The sequence below is a fragment of the Arvicanthis niloticus genome, chromosome 28 (assembly GCF_011762505.2).
Source record: "Arvicanthis niloticus isolate mArvNil1 chromosome 28, mArvNil1.pat.X, whole genome shotgun sequence".
NCBI lineage: Eukaryota > Metazoa > Chordata > Mammalia > Rodentia > Muridae > Arvicanthis > Arvicanthis niloticus.
Window position 1 is genome coordinate 20,876,515 of NC_133436.1, and position 13,057 is coordinate 20,889,571.

Genomic DNA, 13,057 nt, shown 5'->3' on the forward strand with positions numbered 1-13,057 from the left:
GAATAATGTGCATTGGAGTTCTTCCCTGGGACTCACCTATGTGTTTTCGAATGCCTCTTACCCTTAGATTTCTTGTTTAAAACTTTGATTACAGAAAGTTCTGCATTTGTTTCATTGAACGTCATTTCGTTTGCCTTTCCTTTAGTTTCCATTTTCATCTCTTCTGTCTCACAGACTTTTAAACTTGGTCTCCTGACTATATGTCAAAAACTCCTGAAAGGTGAGCTCATGTTTATTTATTTTTATTTATTGATGTCTAAATGTAATATTTCATCAACTTTGAATTCCTTTCTGGATATGCTTTATTCTGTTTGATCTTGCCTATAATTGATGTGTTTTGCTGTGAGTTTTTCTTGACTTTTCCATTTCTAAGACTCAAAGAGTCTTCTTTCCAAATTTCAATTTTTTTTTTATCTGTTTCAAAGTTTCACATCTAGTTCTGGGAATTTTTTTTCATGTAATTCCCCTCCCTGTTTACATCATTTTTGAGTTGCTGACCACATTTACATCCCATTTCCTCATGTTTCCATGTTTCTTGCATTTTTGTGCTGTGGTTTGCCCACTTGTTGATATGGATATCTCTTTTGGTTCTTCTTGATAAAGGGGAATCTTTTAGTTACAAGTATGTTTGCTATGACAGTAACAATATCAAACTAAAAAACATATGGAAATATACTCAATGTTGATGAAAGCTAACTGCTTCACAGCCAATGACCACAAGATAGAAACTTTTATGACATGTAGAATATACACCGAGGCCTGTGGTTAGCTCATGGCAGCTGAGTGTCTAACATCTGGCATGATATCTTCATCTTAATAATAGTTTTCTTTGCACAAAAGAAAACCCATACTAGACACCTTGAGCTTTGCAGGAAGTGAATGACAGAGGTTCTTTCATGCTCCAGAAACTTACTGGTATATATATTCTGTCGTGGCTAATGTTCTAGGTAAGGGGTGTTTACTGGGTGTGTTGGGAGGTAGAAAAAGCAACCAGATTTAGGATGTGAACTGAGAGGCCAGAGTCCATACTGTCAAGTCTCTCTATGTATTAAATATTGCTGGAGAGATGGGGCTGTAGACACAAGCAATTACCTGGGGCTTTGGGGTTTTCAGTTCCATTAGCAGTGAAACTGAAAGAAGATAAATGACTATAGAGGTTGAGCTGCCTTCTGGCTCCAAACTTAAGGCTATCAAATTCTGCTAGTTTATCTCTGAGTGATAGGTTCAACTCCTCTAAATCAAGATTGTAGCTTGTCACTGTTCCCTTTACTGCCCGAGCTGAGCCTCCTGTTGCCTGAATTTCTTAGTGTGAGGATGTCTCCCCATACCCACTCTCTTATAACTGTTCTGTGGCTGTCTCCCAACCAGACATTGTGTAGACAATCCCCAGATTCCTGGATTTGTGATTACTCCTGGTTTTCAGACCCCTATGTGTTGTCTCTCTTAAACACTAGACCTCTTCCAGCGATGACACCTAGACATACTTCAATGAGACATGGGAAGGAACAGAATAAACCTCCTCTCTGACACCAGCCATTCTCAGAAGAGATATTAATATAGTACAAACACATCTAATTAAATGCAAGGCTGTGAAAACTAAGTGATTTTCCTATAAAGAAGATATCCAGTACCATTTCACCAGGATCTCTTGACATACCTTATTAATGATACTTTGTTTAGGCTCCCTGCTACCAGCAGTGAGCTAGGTTGGAGTAGAATCCTGCTTGATCCTTCTCATTACATTCCCACCCCAACCTGCCCCCTGATTCTCTCCAAATTTCAACTGTCTGATCACCATGTTTAGGAATTATAAGACTTTTCCCAATGAGTCCCTTTGAGTGTAATATATCTTTAGTCACTATGACACCTTTTATCCACTGTGTCACAGAGTCAACTTCTTATGTGACACCTTGACCTACAAGTCTAGTTTAAATGCTGGAGAAAAGAGAGAGCTGAGAGTTGAGAGAAAAAATTACCATAGATTATGAGAGAGAGCAAGATCAAAGGAATAAAAGACACATGGAAATACAATCAGTTCTTTCTAATAGCTTTAATAAGCCCAGTCGATGTCAAGAAATATTGCTGTGGAATTACCTGAAAGAGATTTAAGAGGTGTGAGTCTGTTGCCTGTCGTGAAAGAATGTGTAAAAACAAAGACATTCCACAGAAATAAAGACCCATAAAAGTATAGGATTTCCCAGAGTGACATATTAGAGAACACAAGGAGGGCCAGCTTTGAGATATAAGAGGCTGCTGAACAAAGGATCTGAGATCTACCTAACCAGCTGTCCCAGTACAACACTCCTGGCTTCCTCTACCCATATGTAATGCACAAGGACTAGACACCAGATTAAGGAAAATGCTTGTGTAGAGCTGTTGTTCAGAAGGTAAGTTTCAGAATGGCAGAGGCTGTGACATTGTTTAATTTGGGAACATAATGAGGAAGAAATATTAACTAGAACAGTTTTGACTCTAAACATCTGACAATTAAGCAGACTCCAAAATAGATTCCAATATGAACAGATTGCTCATAGAAAAAGAAATAAAAATAGTTCACAAACAGGAAAAGACAGTCAACCTTTTTAAAAATCAGGAATACAAATGAAATTTCCACTGAGATTCCACTTCTATATAGTAGATCAACAGGGAACTTCGTATGTAATGGTTTATAATGGCTTAAGTAGGTATTACATGTATGGACAATTATTTGATAACATTTACCTAAATTTAAGGTAGTTTTCAATATTTCAGTGTTTTTGATTCCAAATCAGTGATACAACTTGTAGAAGTAGCTTATAGGCAACCAGTACTTGTGAAGAATAACACATAAAATTGTGCATGAAGAGATTGTATGTGATAGCCAACATTTCAGTAGCTTGCAAATGATTAAACAAGAGATGGTTAAAAGTATATAACAGCCATTGGAGTGGAAAGAAAGAGAGAGGGAATGGGAAAAGAGAGGGAGAACGAGAGAAACATGTACAAATTATAGTATAACATGAAAATTTTCATGAAAGGTAAAGGTTGTATCTATAATATATGGAAGTATGTATGTACATGTGATGATTTGAGAAATATCTTCAATAGGGTCACATATTTGAACTCTTGGCCCCCAGTTGGCCATACTATTTGGAACTATGGTAGAATCTTTAGGAGATGAAGCCGTGATGAAGAAAGTGTTTCACTGGGTGAGAGATTTTATTCTTTTGTTTGATTATTTTGAAGGTTTGAGTTTATTAAGGAAGAGATAATGCATGTTTAGGTTTTTTGTTTTTGTTTTTCAATTAATCATTTTATTCGTTTACATTTAAAATGATATCTTCCCTCCTGGTTAAGCCCTCCACCAATTCCCATCTCATCACCCTCTCCCTTCCCCTTTGTCTCTATGAGGGTACACCAATCCACCCACTCCCATCTCACCCCTCTAGCATTCCCCCTATGCTGGGGCATGAAGCCCCCACAGGACCAAGGGCCTCCCCTCCCATTGATGTCAGATAAGACCATCCTCTGCTACATATGTATCTGGAGTCCTGGCTCCCTCCATGTGTACTCCTTGGTTGGTGGTTTAGTCCCTGGGAGCTTTGGGTGGTCCACTTAGTTGATATTGTTCTTAGGGGGTTTCAATCCCCATCAGCTCCTTCAGTCCTTCCCCTAGCTCTTCCATTGGGGTTCCTGGGCTCAATCCAATGGTTGGCTGTGAGTATCTGCATCTGTGTTAAGCACCTTGGCCCACTTGCAGTTTGCTCTCTTTACTTCATTTTTTAGAGTTGAAGATGTTATTAATTGGCTTTTTGCTCCTGTTGTTATATGCTGCCCACTACTCTGGACTCCCCTTCTGGAACCACAAGCAAAACATCAGCTCTCTCTTCCCTAAGTTGCTTTTGGTCTGGTATTTATTACAGCAACAAAAAGTAACTACTTACTATAGTATCCAAACACAACCAATTATGCGTTGTGTTTACAGGCATATACATGAAGGTATGTGTCTATATTTCATAACACATCTCTTCATGAATATGTAAGAAATTTAAGACAGATTAGATTCTGAAAGGGAATCTGCTTATTGAAAAGAATGATCCAAAAGACTTTTGCACTACAGGTCCTTATTCCATTTTGAGTTTTGATATTTTGCATCTATTGGCTTAGTAATACATTTGTTTGTTTCTTTAATTAAAATTTACATAGCCCTGTGGCCTTCTTACTTTGATTAAAGGCTATCTTTGTCACTTGTGGAAAATAAAGTGAAAAAAATATAGCTAATTTGCAAGCAGGTTTAATAATCTCTTAAAATTTGGAGACTACAAATTTAGACAGATGACACCCAGAATGATTATATGGTCTTTTTGTCTTTCAGAAACTTTAAGGAAACTTGCAAATAAACAATAAAGAAGATAGACTGTTTCTTCATTCAAAATAAGATCCAAATTTTGAAGAGTAGAAACAGCAAAATGATTAAGAGATAGTAGCTTGAGAATAGAGATATGGTGGTAGCCCAGAAGTCTTGATAGTGCAGAAGCCTAGAAGTTTTGGCCCTGTGTTGAACAACCAAAAAAGAAATGTCAAAGGCATAAATAAGTGAGGGAGAAGTCACCATCAGCATCTCGGGAATGCTAAAAGACCTCAGTGGAGGTGAGTCTGGCAGAGTCCATAAAATAGTAAAAGGTATCTGATGGCGTAGTTTCCAAGGTGTGCTATAACTCTTGTCATAGAATGGCCAACTGAAGAACTGATAAATATCTTCTCAGGCAAGGAAACAAGAAGATGTGTTTGTGCATCAAAGGATAATTTGTTAACACAGATGGAACATTCAGAACTATTAGCAAAAGATACAGAGCAGAGACTGACAGAAACTAAGACTCCAAATTTTCTCTGATAGTGTGGAAGAGACTGATCTTAGGGATGGCCTATGGTAGAGAAAAACTGTAATACTAAAATGGCATGAACTCCATTGTCTGTATGAGATCTGACTCCAGACACCTCTAACTTTACTCTGGTGCTTGGCTTTATGTTCCTCTGCACCTCAGAACTCCCTGAAATATGCTTGCACATAGCTGTTCCTCTTCCCAGCAAACTTTCTGGATAGGTGCAAGTTTCCTTCTAGTCTTTGCTAGAGTGTCATCCTCAATTGTCAGGCCGTAGAAAGATATCCTGGTTCTTGAGTTGTGGGTTCAGCCATGCCCCCAGAACCCAGACACGGTTTAATCTCCATTCAACCTGCACCCTGTGTCACATACACAGGTGGGCATGATAAACAGGCCCCAGGCCCTAGAGAGATTTACATACTAATAAGGTACCTGAAGGCCAGAGGGTCTAGCCAATTAAGCATTCCTCCCCAGCCCCTCCCCCCTCTTTCCCCTCCCTATTTAACTCAGGTCCGCCCTGGGTTTTATGGGGTGTGCATCCAGATCCATCCACCATCCATCATGCCAATAAACCGGTTTTGGAAACCCAAGGACTTCCTTGTGTGTTGGGGCCATGCCATGAGGAACTGTGGAGAGGCCTTTAGTGAGCAGCCGGGCCTAACTTCCAGCTGAAGGAACCCAGAGCATTCCCAGCCAACTACACACAGCCTGTCCTAGAGGAACTCTCTGCTTTCTGCACCAGCCATTTTTTACCTACAGCTGGCAGCTGGAGGAACCCAGGGCATTCCCAGCCAACTGCACACAGCATGGCATGAGGAATTATCTGTGTTTCCCAGCAGATTTTTACCTACAGCTGGCATATCAACGTGGACCATGAACACCCACAAGTCTACAAGAACCATCCTGGCCAAGTTGCTAAGCAGGTATACTTCCCATGAGGCTTGGCGCCAGAGCTCTCCCTTCTCAGTGAACCACGTGCTTCCTGCCTCCATCCTGCCATGTGTCCAAAGACCCCAAGATGGCAGCCAATCTCGGCACATGGATCTGTCACCATGTGCCCTCACAGTCTTCATCCTGCTGCTCGATCACTCCCTGATGACTAGGGCCCAGAACGGAGATTCTCACTGAGAGCCCTGGGCCCACCTTTCCTACCCTGAGACATCCACTCCTGACAAAAGATGGCTCAACCAACATGGGACTCGATCACCCATGCAACCAAGCAAGTACAGTAACCTGTGTTTCCCAGCAGATTTTTACCTACACTCAATGAAGTCTACCTTCAAAATGAGAGTTAACACAGCATATTTTATCTGCCCATCTTTCTTGCTTTTTGTTTTCCTCTTCTGGAACTTGCCATCTTAGTAATCTTTCTCAATTTTTCCCATTTATAGGAATAGTTCATTGGCCGGGCGGTGGGGGCTCACGCCTTTAATCCCAGCACTTGGGAGGCAGAGGCAGGCAGATTTCTGAGTTTGAGACCAGGCTGGTCTACAGAGTGAGTTCCAGGACAGCCAGGGATACACGGAGAAACCCTGTCTCGAAAAACCAAAAAAAAAAAAAAAAAGTTCATTGATGGTAAGATGTACATCTTTTTTTCTTCCTTCCTTCTTTTATTTTTGATATTATAATATAATTACATCATTTCCTCTTTCTCTTGTCTCTTTCAGACCCTCCCATATACTTCTCCTTGCTCTCTTCAAATTCATTATTTTTGGTCTGTATAATGTTACTTGTATGTATGTTTATCAGTCCTGATTTGATATTGGGTAACCAATTGGTGTACTCTTTCCTGAAAAAGGCTATTTCTCCCTCTCTGAACATTTCTTAGTTGCCTATAGCTCTTTGTGTAAGGTTGAGTCCTTTGGGGGCTTTCCCCCATCTACTTTACTCTTTCTTTTATTGTCTTTGTTCAGCTCATGTTCAGGCAGTCATTGGTGAGACTTTATGGTTGTAACTTCTGAGATTACAAGGAGACAAAGTTTTAGAACAAACTTCCTGACCCTCTGGCTCTTACCAACTCCTTTTCCAAAATGATCCCCAAGCCTTAACTGTTGGAATTGTTTTGTGGATGTGAACTGAGCTCCACAACTATGTAATATGTTTGGTTGTGGTTTTCCTTACTGATCTCCATCTGTGGCAGAGGGGTGAGGAATCTATTTATTATGAGTATAAGGACAAATATTTAGAATTTAGCTCAGGATTATGCTAGTTTAGTAAAGCATTGATTTTAGGTTCTCCTCCAAAATCCGTAATTCACTACTCAAGGTTTCTAGCAGAAAATATTTTTCTCTTGATGAATAAGCATTAATTCCAATTAGAGACTTGTTGGTTGCCACTAAGGTATGTGTGCCACTCTTACATCCTTAAGGTTATCCTGCTATGTTCCTCACAGTGGTTCATAAGCATCATAGCTGGGTAGGACTGTTGCTTTCTTCTCTTCTTTAGAAGCTTGCATGATGCCTTCTTCTATAATGAAAACTAGTCCTTGGGGAGGAGGTCATATTGTAAGTTATTTTTTTTTTCTTCCTCTTTTAAATTACTGTGTCCTTATTGCCTGGAAGACTGCAAATGCTAGATAATTAACACATAGTTATGGGATAAACAGAATTAACTTTTACATAGGGATAAAAGAGTCGAAGTCTCAGTTCAGACCTCTTTCCTATGGCGTGTGAATTGGAACCTAAAGCAATGATGGATATATCTCTTTCTGTGCCTCCTCTGGGATTACTAACCAATATCAGTGGGGGCAGGTTGGTGGTGATGGAGGTGGGGTTGGAAGCCCTGTGAGTATGATGAAAGTTAATGATGACACTGGGATGAGTTGCGATAAGATAGATCACTTTACTTGGGGTGATTCAAGTACTATACAGTTTTGGGGACAGGGCCAGAATATCAAGTATGGGCAACAGTCATTGGCTGAAGGCTTAAGGTATAGAAATGCCTCATTAGCATAGAGAGGCATTTTAGAAATCTCCTATGTGCTAGATGAATGGGTTCTTATCAGGAGGAATGAAGTAGAACATGGAATCTTAACCAGGACTATGTGACATTCTGCAGTTAGAGGTACATGGGCATTTTGAGTTCCTTCCCCCACCCCCCCCCCTGAAAAGATTAAAGAAGCCCTGTTGGTAAAAGAAGTTCACCATTTTGCACTGAGCCCAGAAGGCTTTCTGGACAATGGTAGACTTTGACTTCGACCTTAATTTGCAGGGCAACACTTTCTTGTGTTTCTGTGGATGTGGGGCACTTGTCAAGTGCTGGGCACTGCACCTGTGGAGCAGATAGAAAAATTGTCAGAAACAGCCTCTGCTGTGATGGTTTTCTTCTTCTTGAAGGAAGACACTGTAAAACTTACGAGTAATTCCAGTTGAAAACAAAATGGATTAAAGCACTGCATGAATCCAGAATACAATCTTTTTAACTTCTAATGGAAAGTTCAAGAGCAAGTCTGTAGGCTAAGCATGAGCTTTTGGGCTTCAAGAGTAGCTCAGGAACCCAAATGAGAACAGTGGAGAGCTTGCTCCAGGACCAAATGAAGCTGTATGCTGGAAGCCTAGACCTGGGTCAGATCACCCAGCTCTTGATCATGTGAGGGAAGTTCTCTAGAACCCACAATATTGTTTCACACACAAATAAACTAAGACTCAGAAAAGTCACTGATTTCAGAGCAGAGCTGGATTTTGAAACCCAACAGTCTGAGTCCTCAGCCTCTAGTCTGAGAAGTGAACTCTTTGAGTTTCTTACTTCTGTGTGAACAGGACATACTAGGAGTGTATAATAAAGTTTATGAGGAAGAAGTCAGTAATAGATGAGTTTCAAAGTGTCTGTAGAGTGAAGCTGTAAGGGCTTTGAGCACTTTGCTTTCTGCTCAGGATTTTCTTTCAAGGCACTGGAGAAAATGACACAATCTGTCTCCAGTTTCAAAATAAGAACCAAAAGCACTGTGAAGAGGAGAGGGAGTGAATGATGACTGCCTGCATTTTTGCTGGAAAGAATGAAAAAGGCATCAGGTGAATGGGAAGAAATTCAAGCAGAAGTACCTCAGGTCATGAGAGGTGAAGATCTGAGTCCTGTTCTCAGTGAGATGCAAAAAGTGGTGGATGAACATTGAGAATTATTGCCACCAATTTCATTTTTATATTCACCAATATCAAATAATCTTTATTATCAGCAACAAAGTTAAGAAATATAAATTTAAACAGTTTCCTGAGCACATATGAAAATTAAATGTTCTCCCTTCTAGCTAGAGATCTTAGCAGCTATGGGTGAACTCAATTTATCAGTCTCATTAAAATTACTGCAGGAAAAGATTCACATATATTTCCTGAAACTATTTAATGAGTTTTATAGGTTTTATGGAGGACTTTACCTGAGTCTAGTAAAATTTCTACCAAAATTTTCTGTTATTTGTCCCCTGAGACCTATATTTTTATAAAGTTATTTTTAACTGCTTCTTAGCCTGTTGGAATATTTACGCCCTAGCATCAGCTTATTTTTCCTTTATTCTTCTAATCTCTTCTGTTTTCAACAGGAAGCATCAAGGAGGATCCTGTAGGTGTAGTGAGAAGCACAGTCCTGGAAGGCAAAAGACAGCTTCTTATTACGTTCTTACTCAGAACCAGAAGATTCCACCAACTCTCAGAGATGGTTTCTTTATCCAGAAATGAAGAACATATATCAACTACTTGCTAACATTCTTTCATTCATTTCATTATTTTATCTTAAAGTATACACACAGAGTCCACAATTTGAATCCTCAGAAAGCCACTGAAAGGAATTAACTGCATCCATGTTTCAAGGAATTTTAGGTTTAAGTATTATAAACTTGACGATTTTTATTTTAAAAATCAGTATAGTAACTCAAAAAACCAATAAACAAACATGAACTTTACCTTAAAACCATTAAAACACATTTAGAATTACCAATATTTGTTTCATTCATATATATATATGTGTGTGTGTGTGTACACACACACACATATATATGTATGTATGTTTGTGTGGGGGTATGTGTGTGTGTGTGCATGTATATATATATGGAGAGAGAGAGAGAGAGAGAGAGAGAGAGAGAGAGAGAGAGAGAGAGAGAATGTATCACTGTGTTTCTGGATCTGCCTGGAATTCACTGTGTAACTGATGCTGGCATCAAATTTGCTGTGATCTTCCTGTCTCAGACTTCTAAGTATTTGGATTGTAAATATATATCATTGCTCCTGGCTAAAGATAGTAATATTCAAACTTGCTTTAAAAAAACAAAAAAAACAAAAAACAAAAACAATAATAATAATTAAAAAAAAAAACCAGACTCCTACATCTACTGATAGACCTAGACTCTTTTGTGGCTGTTTTTGCTATCTGCACTATGATGTAAAGGAAACCACTTCTGGTGCTTTCCCCTCTCTCTGGTTCAGATTGGTGTAGGGAGTTAAACTATAGGGTTAAGAAAAGTTGACAGACTCTGAAAACCAAAGCAACAAAAACCAGACACCACTGAGAGTCCCATTTGGTATTCAGTATGATCATACTACATTAGTAAGAAGACATCAGAACACAAGAAGACAACAGAGAACTACCAGCAGACTCTAGGTCTCCTGCAGTCTTGGCTTTTACAAAAAAAAAGAGAAAAAAAGAAAATACAGAAGAAAAAAAAGAATTATTTGTCATCAGGTACAATATGGAGCACTAAAGGGAGTAGGCGACTAGATATGTTTGAGACACTTTGGCCTCTATTAACCACTGTCTGCAGCCCCAGGAAAAGGGCAGCTCTCTGCAGAACACACGGGGTATTTTTGATGAAAACACTGCAGGAGAGCTGCCTCAAGGTAGCTTTGACAGGCTGCCTTACATACATTCTTTTTTGTCTTTATTGGAAAGGCACAATGTCTAGCAAAAGCACGTCAGGAGCCCTGCTGCCAAACACAGAGGCAACTATGGAGAAGATGCAACCCGTTTCCTACTAACAGGGAAGTGCTCATTGTTACCTGACAGGGCCCAAAGGACCAAGCTGTCAGCAAAGTTGAGACAGATGTCTCTGCAGCTGAGCTTCAGGGTTGTGCAGAGCAATCACACCCCTCCCCCAGGATAGCCCAACTACCTGCTCTGCTGTGTGCTCTTTAGCCTACACAGGAACAACCAAGGTTTCCTTCAAGGCCTCTTCTGAATATGAATAACACCAGAGAAGCCAAGAAGGAGCCAGCTCTCTTGATTCACTGCCTTGGAGACCCGTCTCTTCCCATTAGTCCCTGGTGTGGCCACTATTAGGTGCTCAATAAATATTTGTTTAAATGGCTCTGTGGTGAGTTAAGAGCTAATTAATTTATGGGCCTATGACTAACCCAATAGCTGACACTTGGCAAGTGTCAATAAATTCTTTATGAGTATGCAAACTGGCAGAAAGTGTGAAATGCTATTCAGGGTCAGGCTCCCTCACTAAAGACAAGGCAATATTACATAGCAGTGAAGATACTGTGGGCTCTCCCATCCTGGCTCGTACATGGCTTAGCAGAGTTCATGGCTCACTCTGGACAGTCTTCCTGTGCTATGTTCCCTCAGAGCAGCAGTGCTCAAAAAACTAGCAGCATCACCTGCTAGAATCTGAAGTCTCTGCCTCACTTCAGTTAGAAACTGTGAGTGGGATCAGTCTGTACTGAGACAGGCCCTTCTTCCATGCACACAGGGAATCTTCATTCTTTCATACTGTAGACTGCTCCTCTTCCAAAAGCATTGATTTCTTTTTATCATCTATCAGTTGATGAGTTTCAGCAGAGGATTTTAGGTGATTAGCTTTTTTATTATCCCAAAGATTTTTTGTAAATGTTTAATAAGGGGTTAAAGAAAAGCAGAGAAAATGATCAACACTCAGGTAGAGCTGCAAAAATTAAATAGATAGAGGAGATAAAGATAGATGATAGATAGATAGATAGATAGATAGATAGATAGATAGATGATAGATAGATAGATGATAGATAGATAGATAGATAGATGATAGATAGATAGATAGATGATAGATAGATAGATAGATAGATAGATAGATGATAGATAGATAGATAGATGATAGATAGATAGATAGATAGATGATAGATAGATAGATAGATGATAGATAGATAGATAGATAGATAGATAGATAGATGATAGATAGATAGATGATAGATAGATAGATAGACAGACAGATAGATGATAGATACATAAGTTGCTTCTAGGAATATGTTCCCTTTCAGACCAAAGAGTTTCAGTGGCCTCCTACCTGATACAAAGAGAGGGATCAGACAAGAAGTAGGTTGCTCATTGACTATTTTGTGTTTAAAAATTTAGATCTTAAACAAAGATGATGCCTTCGGTCAATACTCACCTGTCAGATAATGTTTATTAGAACATTGTAAGTAGATACATGCCATGTAGAATTTTGAATTATGAGTGTTTCTTCAAACATTGAAGCCTCCTTTGTTTATAACCATCTTGCAACCCTACCTTTGTTTCAAAAGGTTATATTACTGCCTATGACTATGTTGCCATGGCTACCTGTTGTCATGACAGCACTGTTATGCCTGTCTTGCAACCATGCCTTTGTTTCAGGAGATCCTTATGACTAATTTGTTATGCTTAGGTTCTGCCCCTTTAACGCTACCTTTTTTGCCTGTCAAATCCCTCATTTGGAAACCCTTTACCATCTAGCTATAAAAAACCTTGTCTTCTTTATGCCCAATGCTGATTTCTTAAACTCTAGGTTTAGGGAAAGATAGCCCAAGTATACAAGTAACAAAGCATGCTTTAACTAATTTGGCTGTGATGATTTAGGTTGGTGATCTTTTTCTTTGCATTTTTTGAATTAACAAATCCTACATTGTCCATTTCTCCCTAAGTGACTAAAAACTATGATGATACTGAGGTGGACAAGGAGTTAAACACTTGTGATCCCAGAACATGGGAGGGTAAGGAAGAATGCTGAGAATTTGAGTCCAGTGTGAGCTACACAGTAATTCCTTGTACAAATAAATAAATAATACAAACAAGAAAACAACAACAATGAAGATGAAATCACTGTGGGTGTGGGTTCATATAGATATTTGTAATCTGTAGATGTTTTGATGAGTTTTTCCTGTCCAGCCAGATCTGAAGGATTGATTTCATTCCATGGAAACTCCTTGAAATAGTAACTGCGTTTCCAGAAGATTCTGTTTAATATGCTAATGCGTTTT

General features: G+C 39.3%; 1 non-coding gene across 1 annotated transcript; it reads left to right on the forward strand.

Moving 5' to 3' along the window:
* The first annotated feature begins 10,170 nt into the window (after positions 1 to 10,170).
* Positions 10,171 to 10,294, forward strand: LOC143440199 (small nucleolar RNA SNORA31). Its single transcript, XR_013108041.1, has one exon. It is a non-coding gene; the product is annotated as a small nucleolar RNA SNORA31 (small nucleolar RNA).
* Positions 10,295 to 13,057: the final 2,763 nt, after the last annotated feature.